This window comes from Malus sylvestris, chromosome 2 (genome assembly GCF_916048215.2).
Source record: "Malus sylvestris chromosome 2, drMalSylv7.2, whole genome shotgun sequence".
In the NCBI taxonomy this organism is placed as follows: Eukaryota; Viridiplantae; Streptophyta; class Magnoliopsida; order Rosales; family Rosaceae; genus Malus; species Malus sylvestris.
Window position 1 is genome coordinate 7,581,400 of NC_062261.1, and position 15,315 is coordinate 7,596,714.

Here is a 15,315-nt window from a genome sequence, read left to right on the forward strand (position 1 = left end):
TAGTGTCAATATTTATGTTTTTTAGAAAAATATGTTTAGCTTGTAGGTCTTAGAATAACACAGTTAAAATTTTTAAAAATTGAAATATGGAAATTGTGATTTTTTTTGGAAATATGTCTGGTTTGTTGAGAGATTGCAGTTGTTAACGGCACTTATTAAAGCACTTCAGGGAGGATGAGACAATTGACTACCAGAAAAACCTAACAAAAACACCAACCAACCAAAGTAACTGACCTTCAAAGAACGATTTGGAAAATTTAGAACGCAATAAAGAAAGGAAGCAACCAACAAAAAACGTATAAAACGCCTAATAACATTTGATAAACAATTAAGAACACTGGGTTAAATAAGAATCACAAAGACACCAAGAGACTTTCAAACAATAACAGAATTGCATAGACAAAATTTAAACCAAAAAAAAGGAAAGAACTATCGGACCTCTAGACAATCAGAGATCACGAAGTTAACCAAGAATGAGAAACAAAGCATAGAGCAAACATATAATATAATCCAAAAAAAACCAAACAGTCATTTTAAAAATTATAAACTCGCATTGTTTGAAATGGAAAGAGTGGGGAAACAACGTATTGAAGTTCAGGACATACCAAAGGCTTGATTGAAACGTAATGGCTTTGAACCCCTTCATTAAAGGCAACAACAAGAGCAGATTATGATTCTATGATGTGAGCCCGATCTAAACTGCAAAAAAGAAGTGAGATTGCAATTAAGAATTCGAAATGCAAACAAACAGATACAATAAAAGTAACTTAAATTGTGACGGTATAACGGACTCAATATGTAAAAGTGCACCAAATAAAGGGTAATTCTCAAGACATTAAACATAAAAACTAAAACACCCCCATCTCTTTGCAAATTTTACAAACAAAATAGTAAACGTAATCCTTGAAATCCAAACAGACCTAATTTTGAAACCGTTTCTCTCGGACACCCCATACCATAGAAAATGCACCCTATACCCCAAACATAATGCTCAGTGGCTAGATAGCAATCTGTGCAGGTTGATCAAGATGTCACTAATTAGTTTTTGCCAACAGATGGTTAACCATTTTGCCATTTTTTTTTTTTTGCAGAAAGTGGACCATGTTTAACTTTAAAAGATGATCTCTATTTTACCTAGACAAATTGCATCACCAATGTCTTGCCACACATTCACAAAAATTAGCAGTGCCGATTGACAAATGGACAGACCTGAATGGTACTAACCGAAGCACAACAATCCCTAAAGGAAAACAAACAACGAAATGACTTCAAGAAAAATCTGTATCATTTATTCAATGAAGCACCCTAAGTTGGAAAAGAGTAAAATTTAAATTGAAAAACAATAATCTAACAGAGACAATTTTAAAAACAAAAAACCATTAGAATCTTTACAGAAATCAATAAAAATGGCTGCAAGTTAAAAGTCTTAAAATTTGATATATGGCTATAAATTTTCCTAATGTTTATAATATCAATTAAGAATACACCAAAACTTAATACACCGTTGTAACATTTTGCAACTGCCTCACCTATCTGAAATGAAATGATAGGCTATAATGAAATAAAAGCCCACCAAGTGCAAATAGAAATAAACCATATAGCTGGGTCTTGTACATGGTTAGATCCTTGGTCTCCAGGAATTATGCTAAAAGGAAGACTAATCAAATGATTACGCTTAGAACTATAACGTTATTTCAATTTTTAAAAACTATTAACTGATTGAAAAACCACACCATAAAGAACCAGTGGAGATCAGAATAACAATAAAATACTACAGAGGTAAATGAACAGCCATTAATATAATTTTTTTCCTCAGCATGCCAACAACAATCAGAAAAAGAAAAGGAGAAAAATCTATGGGATAAATGTAAAGTCTATTTGAAAAGTTCAATATATTTGTTTGTCAAACTCAGTGATCAAACTTCACACTCATGCTTTTCAAAAAGAAAAGAAAACGAAGAAGTGAAATCATTGACAATTCCAAGAAATATAGCAGCTATTATTAAGATCCAAAACGAATTCTGGAAAGTATGGGGACCAAAGACTATTAGAAGTTGGAAAGATATGCCGATGCAGTGGTTTGAGAACATAGTTTGAGAAACTTTGGGTAGGAAATATGCTCGCAAGGAAAACCGACAATGGGTGAGTATGACTCTCAAAGCTGGTTTATGTTTAAATTACTGAATCACCATAATCGTTGTTGGTTGGTTTTCACTCATGGTCTACTTTTTATTCAAGTTCTTGTAAAGAAAATTAGTCTTTTAACCAAATGCATGCCAATTACAATTTTTCCTTTTTGGTAAATAATACCAACCACATTTTATCATTACTAGATTCATAGTGCTTTGATTAACTTTATGGGGAGTAGAATCTCAATTCAAGCTAAGTAAAGCAAAACCCTCAATTAAACCCCAACTACAAACCCGAATTAAACCTTCAATTAAACTCTTAATAAAACCCAAATTAAATCAGCAATCAGGAAAGAGAAAAATACACCCATTCAAAGTATTGCATAACTGAAAAAAACTATATTTATGAGAAAGATTAAAACCTTTTTACAAAAGACACCTACTGAAAAAGCTCACATTTGTAAAGACTTGGAGCTCCTGACCTAACAGCACAACAAAATCCGGAAATAATTCACAGCAAAAGGGAAGAAATGATGACAATCTATGCTAACAGTAGAGAATCGAATTAAAAATTGAACTTAGCTCAAAAACACTTACCCTTCAACGTTCGGAGCCTTAGAAAAATTTATGAAGTTCACGCAAATATTTTTACGTCTCTATGCACCTATCCTGCAAACCAACGAAAATAGAAATGCAGAGAAGTGGGAAGACCAGATGAAATAAAACCCAAGCCACCACCAACTTAAATAGAAGAAATGTGGGGGAATCCAGCCGTCAAAGAAAAAAAATACAATCTCCAGAACAAATAGATAAAAACATAATAAACGAGCAAAAGCAGCTAATCAGCACAAAACTAGTAAACTGATTGGGAGGCCTAATCGGAAGATTAAGAGAAAAGATGAGCAATTCACTCAAGACGCACAATAGGGAACCCAACAGATGCAAAATACACAAAGAGCAATCTCGGGCACCCCAAAATAAAAGCAAAGCACTCCAAGAACCACATCTAAGCCAAGTAATGATTAACAAACACCAAATAAAACAACCCATAATCCAACAACCCACGAAATCAACGAGTCTAATATAAGCAAGCCAGATGCTAATTGTCACAAACCCCATTACCATAAACAGACGCCACCCGAAGTTCAAAGATCTAAACAACGTTGATTGAATAAAACCTGAGAACCCAAGAACACCCGTCTCTCTAAGCCAACCCCAACAACATACTAACACTCGAGGAGTTGCAGAATTATCAAAACCCTAGAAATTAACGTACCTCAATTAAACCCCCTAAATCTCGAGACACCCACTTCAATTATCACACTCAAGCACCAAACCCAATTATCAGCCCTACACTTTGTTCGGGCGAAGATTTCTCCGGAAAGAGCTCCTCGGCTCTTAGCACAACTCCCCAAGGGATTGGCACTTTGGATATATAGTCGGGCTCTTGCTTGCTGATGTGCTGCAAGAAGAGGATAAAGTTAGTTTTGAAAGGTGCCTTTGTAGGGCCTTAGGTGTATACCTTGAGGCTCGCAATCAAAACTAATTGAGTGCTAGGCGTGCCACTGCTATCTCAGTATAACAGATGTATAATAAGTGTATTTAGTCGATTACTTTCGCCCCAAGTTACTCGGACTTCTTGTTATCAAAGGATTGTCGTGGATGGGTTAAGTCCACATTAAGTTCTTTTTCTTGCCTTGTGACCAAGGACTTTCAGTTCATAGTCTTGTATGTTCAAGTGAGGGGAGTCAATATCCCCTTAAGTCACCTACTCGATTCTTGATTGGTTTTAAATGAAGGCATATTCATTAAGGTGACCAAATCCGGGCACAAATGAGACTCTTAAAGTAGGAAAACAGATGGATATAACTTGAATACATATTAGAGAATACATTAAGCAGTAGATCTATTAACTTATAAGACAAACAAAGAGCTTTGAGCAAGATTTCACCTTGTCGGGCAAGGTTGAACTTCTTGCAATCACTTCTCTTTTGAGTTTACAAGGTTTATATGCTAAGAATGGATGGATGGTAAACAAGTTTACACGAGATAATCGATGCTACGCCACTAAGGGTGATAGCAGAGCTTCTAAACTAGACAAAAGATGGCTTTTGTGGGGGATGATCCTGAAAAGGATTGAGATCTGGGCTGATTACAGCTTATAGATGCAAATCTAGCTTGAGAGCAGAGTTTGTATGTTTGTTTGTTTGATTGGTTGAGTATCCTTGTCTCTGAGGCCTCTTCCTCCTTTTATAGGTAGATTAGCCCGACTGCAGTAGCTTTACTCTTGCTCGAAAGTTGTTGAAGGGTAGCGAGTCATCAGCTTTTTACTTGTATTGCCATCGAAAAGTGTTTTTTGGCTGATTGTGAGTTAGTCCCCATCATTTGACACTTAAATCATAGGCACATCGCCTATACATTAATCAGAATGCACCAACTTGTCTATGGGCCTGATACTGAGCTTCAGGCAGGTATTCCTTTAATTGGTGTTTTTGGGCTTCCTTATACTTACAGCCTAAAGTTCAAATATTAACCCAAATAGTGCCCCCTTTAATCATTGTTAAGGTTGCAATCCCAGGAGCTAATAATGATTAAATAGTCGTCGCTCATTAAACAACCGTCGCACGCATCCACTCGGAACTTGTGCCTTTTTAAAGCAACCGTTGGTTTATCTGAAGCCCTTTGCACTACCCCACGAACTCCTCCGCTAAGTAATCACTTATTATATAATTCCTCCTTAATCTCATCAGCAAAGTATTTTAACCACTTCGAGCCTTCGAATTCTCAGAAACTCCAGTGCGCTCTTATCTTCGCAGCTCTTCAGTCATTCCCCCCTTAATTTCAAATTTTCTTCTATCTTCCTCTCAAAGTCCTAAGTGGCACCCATAGTTGCCCGAATTCAGTCTCTTCGCGAGATTGGTGAAGGGATTTCCACCATGCACCGTTCTTTTGATGACCTTCATTACCCTCGAGCGAGCCTGCATACTGAAATCTTCTTTGAGGAGGAAATAGTGCACTCTTTGGGGCCTGCATAGACTTCTCATTTATTGGCTTTTGCAACATCTTCAGAAAGGTGCACTACGTCCAGCTTTTGTTTCAAGACTCATATGGCCTTTGTGAATAGCCAGGTAGCCTTAATCACACCGGTAGATTCCTCTTATGAATATAAAGCAATATTTCCTTGCACTGGTATCCACAAGCCCAAACTTCCCCATAGCTTTTGGTTTCTTGATCACTTTATCATCATAGGTGTATGCTTCGGGGTCAATTACCATGACAATGTCAAGGACTTTGGTGAGACTTGTGGACGAAGGCTCTGTTATGGAAGCCAGGATTACATAAGTGTCTTCTTCAATTAAGAGTTTGGAGGAGCAACCATCTGTACGAAACAACTTTACAAGAAGAATTGAGGAAGCAAAGAAAGTAAATGTTGAAGTTGAAGATGCCGAAGTTCAGTTAGTCATTCTAGGATAGCTACCTTAGCCAATGATGTAAAACTATTGTTGATCCTTATGTAACTTCAACATGAAATAAAAAAAGACTTTCTTAATCCATCTTAGCTTGCATTTCTTCTTTTAAAACTTAACTACGATGGGCAAATAAGCTGACTTTAAACCACTTGTAATGTTTATACTTCTTCAATATAGCAACTCCTAACATCCCACAAGGTTGGGTGATATTTCTTCAAAAACTTGGCATTAACTGGATGCTTATGCGAACTTCCTTCCAAATCTGCCAAGTAATATCCCCTTTTGTCTAGTATTTGGTTAATAATGAAAGGACCCTCCCAAGTCGGACTCCACTTCCCAAAGCCTCTAACTTGAGCTTCTAAAGGCCGAATTGCCTTCCATACTAACTCTTATTTCTTGAAGTTTTTCAATTTCACCTTTTTATTGTATGCTTGGGCAACAGCTCTCTTCCCTTCTTGAATTTTACCTAGGGCTTCAATTCGGGCTACATCTAGATCTTCTATTCCTTGACACATAGCCTGAATATATTCTTCATTATGCAACCTAAATTGATTTTGAATCCTAACAGAACCCACATTTATCTCCATGGGGAGCACATCATCCTGCCTGAAGGTCAAAGCATAAGGAGTAGTTCCAGTGCCCTCTTGGAGGTTCTGTAAGCCCATAAAGTATCTCCCAACTTCTCATGCCATTTTTCTAGACTATCTGCCACCATCATTTTGATAATGTTCACCAAGACTTTGTTACTGGTTTCTGTTTGACCATTTGACTGGGGTAGTAAGGACTAGATTGGATCATCTTAATCTTGAACTTACTTGCAAATTCTTCTACTTCCTTTGAAATAAAAGACGGTCCGCATTCTATAACAATTGTCTTGGGTACCCCATATCTGTGTAAGATCTTGGTTTCAATGAAGTTCTTGACGGCGGTTGCAGTTAAGGTCTTCACTGTTGAAGCTTCTACCCATTTGGTGAAGTAGTCTATTGCCACAATTATGAACGTGTGCTCTTTGCTAGAAGTTGGATGAATTTGCCCGATGAACTCCATTGCCCATCTTCTGAAGGGCCAAGGCTTGACCATGGGGTTTAAGGGTATTGAAGGCACATGTTAGAGAGGTCCATGTCTTTGGCATTCTTCGCACCCTCAGGCATAAACTTTGCAATCTTTCTCCATCTCTGGCCAGAAATAGCCATATTCCTAAGTAGCCACCTCATATTGGTTCCCGCCTGATGTGCTTCATAGATCCCTTTCATGTACTTTGGCCATTACCCTCATTGATTCTTCCTAGCCTAAGCATTTCAACATTAGTCCATCTGGAGTCTTTCTTAGTATATTTCCCCCCACAAAATGTACTTAGTTGCTTGTTGTCTATTCTTCTTACTTGTGCAGAATGATGGATCTTTTAAATACTGAATAATAGGTGTTCTCCAATCTCTAACCTCCACCTCTTCAATCATTACATCTAGGTTGAATCCCCTTTCAAAGATAAAAGGGAGATTTCTTTTCTGAACCTCTATGTCCCCTTTATACTTTCTTTCTTGGATCAACGCTCCAGAAGCCAATTGTGCCATCTCATTAGCAACTGCATTCGATCTTCTCGGGATATGGTTGACTGATATCTCAGTGCCCCAATAGCTTAATAGTTATGTAGATGCCAAATAGTAACTTGCCATGATAATGTGTCTGCACTTGTACTCTTCATTTAGTTGATTGATCACCAACTCTGAATCACCAAATACTTCAACTTCAGTTGCCCCTAACTCTATCAAGATCTCCAGACCAATTATCAATGCCTCGTATTCTGCCCAGTTGTTAGTAGTCTCTTGATAGTCTAGGAGGAATGAATAAAAATGGTAAGCACCCTTGGGATCAATGATAACAATCCCGGCTCCTGCGACAGTTTGGGTGCAAGAACCATCAAAATACAGTTTCCAATGAGTGATCTAGAGACTAGCTATTCTTTTTATCTCTTGCCGGATCCATTTTTCTTTGCCCTAGAAGGTTTTGCTTGATAGGATCCACACATTGGCTACCTCAAGAGTTCCCAAGATATTGATAATCTCATCTTGGGATTCTTGGTGCTCAACCAAGAAGTTTGCAATTGCTTGCCCCTTGATCGCTCTATGAGGCACATACTGAAAGCTAAACTCTGAAAACACTAGAATCCATTTTCCAATCCTCCCAGCTATCATTGGTTTTGACAGCATATATTTGATTACGTCAGTCCTAGCAATAATGTGGATGTGGCAAGGTAACATGTAATGCCTTAGCTTGCATGCCGTGAAGTATAGAGCCAGGCACAACTTCTCCACTGGTGTATATCTTGTCTCTACTTCAGTAAGGATTCCACTGAGGTAGTAGATTGCTTGTTCTTTTCTGCCTTCATTTTTCTAAGCCAACAAGCTTCCCATTGATTTCTCAGAAGCAGAAATATAAAGCTTTAAAAGTTTCCTCCTCTGAGGTGGCATGATCACTGATGGAGAGGCCAAGTAAGCCTTTATACTGTCGAAAGCCTCTTGATGTGGTGGGCCCTACTCAAATTCTTCTTTGTTTTTCAATTTTAGCAAAGGAGTTAGCGGCTGAATCTTGCCCACCAACTTAGCGATGAATCTCCTTAAGAAGTTGATTTTTCCTAGTAGCCTCTGTAATTGTACTTTATTGGTGGGAGGAGGTGATTCTATGATTGCCCGAGCTTTTTCTTGTCAACCTCCACACCTCTTTGATGAACAAGGAATCCCAAGAAGTTGCAAGACCTTACTCTAAAAGCACATTTCTTTGGATTCATTTTTAGCTTATGGATTCAGTCTTAGACTTTACCATGATGTTAGCAATGTACACTTCCATGGTATGGCTAATCAAGTCATGAAAAATGGCATTCATTGCTCTTTGATAGGTCGCTTCAGCATTTTTTAGCCCAAATGGCATCACTACATATTCATATGCTCCAACATGATCTGGGCATCTGAAAGCTATTTTGTGTATATCTTCTTTAGTCATTTTTATCTAATTATAACCGGCATTTCCTTTCATGAAAGATAAGACTTTGTGTTTGGCAACTGCATTTATGAATAAGTCAGCCATAGGCATTGGATATTCATCTTTAGGCGTGGCTCCATTAATGTTCCTATAGTCAACACAACATCGAATCGCCTTAGTTATAGCTTTTAATACAAGTACAATGTTGGCCAATCACTCGACATATTTGGCAGGCCTAATAAATCCAGCCTTTACTAGCCTTTCAATCTCTTCCTTGACCTTTTCCTCGATCTTCTTTGACATTCTCCGTGGTGCTTGCTTGACAGGTTTATACCCCTCCTTAATAGGCATTCTATGTTCTACTAAGGTTGAATCTAAACCTGGCATTTCAATGTAATGCCAAGCAAAACAGTCTTTGAACTCATGCAGAAAGCTAACTACATTTGCCCGATCCTCCGTTTCTAATAAGCCACTGATCTGGATAGGCCTTGGATCTTCCTTAGTTCCCAAATCAATGGTCTCCAATGGGTCTTTTACTTCTGATTATGGCTTGTTAGGCTATGCGCACAAGAATTCAACTAACTTTGGACTCTCGGGCAAGTCTTCTGGCCCGTCCAGGTCATATATACATTTAGCTATTTGTATGGCCGCTTCCAACTCCTTTCCAAAAAACTCTTATCCGCTCTGGCTGCTTGAGGCTTCCTCCTGGTGCTTCTCGGCCAAGCTCTCCCTTTCTTGCTTTCTCTCTCTTCCATACACCAACAGTCTTTTGATTAAGAACCTGACTGCAACTACTTGATCCTTTTTTCTTTGTTTTAACATTACTGGTGTTGGGGAGTTGGGACAATATAAGGTCGGTCCCATTCTTCCCTTGTAAGGAACAACCCCTGTTCCAAAAGCTTTTGGGCTGTCACTTTAGTCGGGCGGCCGTTCTTATCAGCTCCTAAGCACTGGAGAATCCCAATGCTAGGATTGTAAAAATTGGCTTCTGCCACATTGGCAGTGGGAAGGAATGGCTGTGACTCGGCCTCCACCATTTCCCAAAATCCAGGTCTCATATCTCATTCTTCGTGGTAAACTGCCACTTGTTGATGCATGGTGAATGGCACTGAGAAACTTTGATAAATCCAATCTCGACCCAATAAAGCTCCATATGTGGAAGTACTATCCACAACGAAGAAAGCTAACATGATCTGCTTGAAACCTAAGTCAACCTCAAAAGGCAATATCTCATGAGTTTTGGTGATGGCTCTAGAGAAACTGGAAACAGTTAAGTCCATAGGGATGAGATCTTCCTTACTTCTACATGCCCTCTTCATCTGCTTGAAAAGCAACACATTGACTGTGACTCCTCCATCAATCAAAACCCTTTTGAAGGGCACTCCCTCCAGATAAGCAGTTACATAAATGGGCTTGAGATGGTTGGCCAATCTCCAAGGTTTATGAGGCAGCGGGGACTTTTAACGAGTTCATGTGGGTTTTATATTGCCTCTAGACTCTCCTAATCATAGAGGCTCCCATTTCTTTAACAGGCTTCTTATCATTTCCGACCACATATCATTTTCGCCCAAGTTGGGCAGGTTTCTTCATTGTGACTGGATTCAACATTCTCCCCTTAACTCTGACATCTCCACCAGCATAGCTTGGTTGGGGTGGCCTCACATCCACCCATCTTGGCACATTGACCTCTTTGTCCTTCACCTCTTCAGAAGCTTAGTAATTTCTGAACACTTTAGAAAAATCCTTTGGTTAGGAGTCTCATCCTAACCTTTGGAAAACATTTCTAGAAGTCTCTTTCTCAGCTGACTGCATGACATTTCTACGGGCTTCCTGCTTTTCTTTCTCTTTTCTCTTGATCAGCTCCTGATCAATAATGGCTCCTGACGCTGAGACTTCCAGCTCACACTCACATTGGCATCTACTGCACAATACCACTCCTTTGATTATGGTCGCTTTGGGTTTCTCGGGCACCTTTATGGCTCATTCAGTTGGCCTATCAGCTTGCCTCCGTTCTGCTTTCACCTCCCAGGTAGCTTTTCTTTTCCCATTCTCAGCCCATGTAAGGTTGATCATGTTTATTGGGACATCTAGGAAGGGGTTAGTGTCAATCATTATGTTGGCCTACCGTTTATCCAATAACAACTTTCCCTTTGCTATAAGGTCTTGTATCCAATCCCTGAACTGGACACATTTGGTTATGGAGTGATTGAAAGTGTAATGCAACTTGCAATACTTTTTCTCTCTCAGCTCTTCAGGCTTGGGCAGCTTTTTGGCCCTGTCGGGCACGATCACCCTTGCTCCAACCAACTCCTCATAGTTGGTTAAGTCAAAGGAATAACTCTGGTACTTGGGGGATTCATAGGGACAAATCCACCATCGTTTATGACTACTTTCTGGTCCTTCACTAGCTCGACTAACCCTTTTACAGTCAAAGGTTTGAAGGAGGCAGTCATCTCCGTCGCGCACACATCCATTCTCTCTCCTTCATGGCCATTATTTTCTTCTGGTTCTCCTTCAAACTCCACTTGGTGAATAATAGCTTTGCTTTTATAGAAATAAGGCACATTAGACAAATGATTTACTTATTGTTCCTCCACCAACAACTTCTCATACTTGGTGACCACAATTACCAACTTCTGCAGCTCATTGAACTGCATGTCATAAAACTTCTTCCTTAAAGGTAATCTCAACGCCTTCTGAGCGATGGATATGAGTTGTGCATGATTTATATGGAATTGGCACCTCATCCTCGTCCTTTTGAACCTCATCATGAAGTTTTTTGTAGACTCATGCTCGTACTGCTTCACCTCCACAAGGTCATTGATAGACATTTCGGGCTCGACCCTATAAAACTGCTCATGGAAGGCCATCTCCATTTTCCCCAATTGGCGATAGAATTATGGGGCAACAAAGAATACTACTGAGATGCTAAACCCATCAAGGAGTTCCCAAACAATCTCAGCTTGTAGTTGGGATTGTCTTCGAATGCTACACAGTGATTAGAGAACTTGAAAATGCGATCTCTGGAAAACACATTACCATCTTCTCCGCTCAATGTTGGGAATACAGGTATCTTGAAGTTGACTGGAAAAAGGGTTATGCTCGTCAACGTACTCAGGATAGGGCTTCTGATAAGTGATCCTAAACAGCGGGTGAGTTTGTGGTTGAGCATTCCGGGCCACCATCCTCCTTAACTCGGCTAACTCATCTCTGAGATGTTGGTGAGCTGTATTATCAGGAAGAGTATGAGGGGGTTCCCATTTTGGGCTATGATCATTTCCCGAGAAAAGCTCTTTTCTTGGATCGGGCTTCCCCCTCCCTTACTGGCCAATGATGGGGGCCTATAAGGAAGAGGTTTATCTGGTTTAGTAGGCCCGCATTTTCCACTGGATTCCCCGATCAACTGGGGCATCCCATACTTCGTTCTTTCTTGACCGCCCTGCCCCCTATTATTAAGTGGAAATAGTGAGGGGTCTGGCAACTCTGCTTCTAAAATTTCTTCCAACATTGGCCCACTGGTGCCATATTCTTCCTTGTTTTTATCCTTACCATTCTTATCCTCGAGTAAAGGAAAGAATGGAATAACTGGTTCTTATTCGGGGCTTGCTCTCCTCACATAACCATTTTTTGGAGTAGAATACTTTAGATCTAGTTGTCTCTGCAAACTCCCTATTAAAGAACAAAGTATGCTGACTTCTCCCCTGGTTTCTAGGGAAATATTCTCCATACCCCTTAACATTTACACCATGGTGGCTTGCAAGTCTTCATTGGTTACCATTCCCCCCGACATCTCAGATGAGGTCAGGCTTCCCAAAACAGCTGGTCCTTGTAAGGAGGAAACGTTCTCTGTGCGGTCTGCCATGTTTGATTTTGGTAAAGACTGGGGTAGCCTGTACTCTGTGTTCCACTTGAAGGTTTTCTCCTTCCTTATTCTTCTTGGCATACAATACTAATGTGATCCTACCAGGCATGCCAAAACTATGTTCGGGCGAAGATTTCTCCAGAGAGGGCTCATCGGCTCTCAACACAACTCCCTAAGAGATTGACACTTTGGATGTATAGTCGGGCTTTTGCTTGCTGATGTGCTGCAAGAAGATAATAGAGTTAGTTTTGAAATGTGCCTTTGTAGGGCCTTAGGTGTAGGCCTTGAGGCTCGCAATCAAAACTAACTGAGTGCTAGGCGTGCCACTACTATCTCAGTATAGCATATGTAGAATAAGTGTATTTAGTCGATTACTTACGTCCCAAGTTACTCGGACTTCTTGTTATCAAAGGATTGTCGTGGATGGGTTAAGTCCACATTAAGTTCTTTTTCTTACCTTGTGACCAAGGACTTTCAGTTCATAGTCTTGTATGTTCGAGTAAGGGGAGTCCAGATCCCCTTAAGTCATCTACTCGGTTCTTGATTGGTTTTAAATGAAGGCATATTCTTTAAGGTGATCAGATCCGGGCACAAATGAGACTCTTAAAGTAGGAAAACATATAGATATAACTTGAATACATACTATATAATACATTAAGCAGTAGATCTATTAACTTATAAAACAAAAAAAGAGATTTGAGCAAGATTTCACCTTGTCGGGCGAGGTTGAACTTCTTGCAATCACTTCTCTTTTGAGTTTACAGGGTTTATATGCTAAGAAGGGATGAATGGTAAACAAGTTTACACAAGAGAATCGATACTATGCCACTAGGGGTGATAGCAGAGCTTCTAAACTAGACAAAAGATGGCTTTTGTGGGGGATGATCCTGAAAAGGATTGAGATCTGGGCTGATTACAGCTTTTAGATGCAAATCTGGCTTGAGAGCAGAGTTTGTATGTTTGTTTGTTTGATTAGTTGAGTGTCCTTGTCTTTGGGCCCTCTTCCTCCTTTTATAGGCAGATTAGCCCGACTACAGTAGCTTTACTCTTGCCCGAAAGCTATTGAAGAATAGTGAGTCATCAACTTTTTACTTGTATTGCCACCGAAAAGTGTTTTTTGGCTGATTGTGAGTTAGTCCCCATCACTTGATACTTAAATCATAGGCACGTGGCCTATGCATTAATGGGAAGGCACCAACTTGTCTCTGGGCCTGGTACTAGGCTTCGGGTACGTCTTCCTTTAATTGGTATTATTGGGCTTCCTCATACTTGCAGCCCAAAGTTCAAATATTAACCCAAACACACTTATTGAATTCTAATACACCTAAAGAACTTTTAATTAACCCATCTAATAATTTTTTCTTGCTAAAATCAACTTTCCCTATCTTTTGGACGAATTCGATGCAAAACACCCATGAAATCCCCCCCCAAGGAGCTAGCTCCTAAGAGGCGGGGGGAGGGGGGAATACTAAAGCCGTCATTTCCTCTCACGCTTGAGTGCCGTCTATTACTACCATGAATTGATGGTTTTTTTATTTTTTATTTTTTTCAATTGTTTATATAAAAACTTTTGACATATAGCTAAAAATACATGTAAATAAATTCAATTGCCATTAAATATAAAAACCCATAAGTCAACCAATAAGCATGTGAAGATGACGAACCCTAAACTTTGAAATTACAAATTCAAAACCCACCTTTATTTCCAGTAGTCTATGGCCATGAGGAATTCAATGCTTTTCTTTTTTTCTCTCACCCAATACCTTTTATTTCCTTTTCAGTTAATACAATTTTTGATATTATCTCAAATTAAAAATTAAAAGAAAATTATGCTAGTATCCAGTTGGGATTTGGGATTTTGCTGCTTTTCTCTCAAGGGTTCTAATTCCAAACTTTAGCTTCAAGGCTTTCGCGTTATTTAAGAAAGGACTTTTTACTTTTTTCTTTTTCTTTTAACAAACGATTTATCTCCATTAAGGGTGTAGCGGAGAGAGCTAAGTTCCGTAATAGGTTAGCCATAATAATGTAGTTCAAATTCGTTTTTGATGAGAATCAAACCTAAGACCTCTTACTTACAAGTGAAGTGGAATACCACTAGACTGTAGTATTAAGTGGCTATTTAAGAGATGACTTATATACTTTAGCTAAAACCTTTGTTAGTTTTCCCTATATAAAATAGGTTTTTTTATAGCCAAAATGGTCTCTAAGATATGCATAACTCCTCACTTTGGTCCCTAAGATTTGAAATCAATAGAAGTGGTCCTTGAGATTGTCCACCATCAATCATTTTAGTCTTTCCGCGAAAAATTATGTTAAATAAGGATCAAAATGACAAAAATACCCTCAATTTAACAAACAATAGGACAAAATGATTTGACAAAAAATTGAGGGTATTTTTGTCATTTGTTCTTATTTAATGGAGATTTTTCATGGAATAACCAAAATGATTGATGATGGACAATCTTAGGGATCACTTCTATTGATTTCAAATCTCAAGGACCAAAGTGAGGAGTTATGCAAATCTCGGAGACTGTTTTGGCTAAAAAGCCTATAAAATATGATGAGATTTTAATTTTTAAAAGAAGGAAGAAAACATCTTATTTCTTCATGGCCTAAGATCTTTCAGTTCCTTTGTTTGTCTTGTGGTGATAATAAAAGGAGGAAGAAGTAGATTTAAGAGTCATGTTCATGACAATTTCATTAAAATAAAAACAAAACCTTTTCTTAAAAAAAAAAAAAAAGAGAGAGCTAATTAATAGCCTTGTGTTTGTATAAACTCATGATGATTCAGGACTTATAAGCCAGGTCTGCTTTGTATGGTACTGTCATGGTATCGAATATGTTGTAACTGCACAGATGCAAAGCTTGCTTTGGTTTG

The 15,315-nt window shown here is 38.9% G+C and overlaps 1 protein-coding gene across 1 annotated transcript in view; it reads left to right on the plus strand.

The window, feature by feature from the left end:
• LOC126608334 (uncharacterized) overlaps positions 1-15,315 on the plus strand; it is a 34,559-nt gene that overhangs the window by 8,960 nt on the left and 10,284 nt on the right. The window lies entirely within an intron of this gene.